This window comes from Alligator sinensis, unplaced genomic scaffold, assembly GCF_000455745.1.
Source record: "Alligator sinensis unplaced genomic scaffold, ASM45574v1 scaffold643_2, whole genome shotgun sequence".
NCBI lineage: Eukaryota > Metazoa > Chordata > Crocodylia > Alligatoridae > Alligator > Alligator sinensis.
The window spans coordinates 474,652-476,374 of NW_005842588.1; the positions used below are offsets into that span (position 1 = coordinate 474,652).

Sequence of the window (1,723 nt, forward strand, 5' to 3'; positions counted from 1 at the left end):
CTGTTTACCCACAGGGAACTGAAGACAATGAATGCTCTTACTGCCTTCCCTTTCTCCTCTAAGCTTTTTTGCTTCCCATTCTGGAAAACAACTTGTGCTCTGATGTCAGAATAGGAGCCTAAATTAGTAGTAGGACTACACCACTTCCACAATGCTCTCAGTGATGCCACAAATCCCACACGCCCACTACTGCTCCCTGCACACCAAACCACAAAAGGACACCTCTGAGTGTGCTTCCCACTCCTGCTCTCCAACACACTGAGATCTCAAGATCACTGGGGTGTAGAAGGGTACCTCTGGGCTGGCTTCACCACTTCCTTTCAATGTTTGGCATATACAGAGGAGTGGATGGCCAGAATCTGCTGAAGAGCAACACTCCACAGGAGTATTGTAGAAGTGGTTTGGACCTTACCCTTGAGGAATAGGCCTGATGGAACAATATACTACAGAGCTTGTATCACAGACAATATTACCATTTCCAAAAAACTCAGGGAGAAAAAAAAAAAAAAACCCCAAACAAACAATCTCTCACAACCTAGGTCCTTAAAAATCATGAAGCTGGCTTAAAAAAAAAAAAAAAAATCATAACCAGCTGAGTGCTTTATTTCACTTAAGATGTCCCAGGCTTTGGGGTTCCCATTTATGAGCTCCACTCTACAACCATAAAGCCCAGAAACTTAAATGTTAACAAATGGATTCCCTGAACTATGAGGGTAATAACATACTTCCAGGTGTTTGGCACTAAGGTTGTGTGTAGACGAAATGAGAGGCATGTGTGCATGACACTTTAAAGTGGGTTAAATGCTTTTGCACCGCTTTAATGGTGGTGTTTGCACATGTCAGCGGCGTATTGCACAGTAATTCCAGCTGCTGTAACAAATTTTGGTGGCGTAATGCGCTTTAAGTGACCTGGGGTGCAGCAAACTCCTCTAAGGAGTTTTAGTTTACTGACTTACAGCTGCAGAGCAAAGCACCAGGCTCCATGCAGCTCAAAGGCTCTGCAGGAAGTGGGAAATGGGATGCTACAGGGGGGAATGATCAGAGCAAGAAGCCAAGGAGATAGTCTTGAAGATGCATTCTGTAGGGGTCAGAGAAGGGCCAAGCATGTATCAGGAAGGTCAGAGAGTAAGCATTTGCAGTGGTCAAGAGGGGAAGTAATGAGGGCCTGAATCAGTTTCAGAGAAGTGAACAGGAAATAAAGAGAAGGATCATGGCAATAACAGTATAGGAAATATACAGGGTCAGGACAGCAGCTTGTGTAAAGTGGCACAATGATATCACTGCAGGGCTATGTAATTTACAGTATCTGGCCCATAGGAATCCTTAAAGTTTAGATTAAATGAAAGAGGAATGATGGATTATTAAACCTGCACAGACGTGCGACAAAGAGGAGGATGAGGAAAGGAAGTAAGGGCTGTAAAACTAAACCAATAGGCTAGCAGCATGCTAGGATTTGCACATCCTTTTAAAAAGAAGTCTTGACGATGGGTTCAGAATTTCCATTATAATTAAGCACCCAAACAGTTTAGCCCTCCAACTGTAATTAGAAAGAGTATTTGGGTGCAAAGTAGGCCTGACACTATGAAGAGAAAAGCTTTTTTGCAAGATTTCTAGCAGTTCCCTCCTTCAGACTGATTTGGAAATACCACAAGAATAGCTTCTCTCATGGTCTCTCTGCTACCAAGCCTGGATTAAACCAGAATTGGGGACAGAGGCGGGGGGG

At 43.6% G+C, this 1,723-nt stretch overlaps 1 long non-coding RNA gene across 1 annotated transcript in view; it reads right to left on the minus strand.

Moving 5' to 3' along the window:
* The window catches only part of LOC102380764, a 76,761-nt gene that overhangs the window by 46,639 nt on the left and 28,399 nt on the right, over nucleotides 1–1,723 (minus strand). The window lies entirely within an intron of this gene.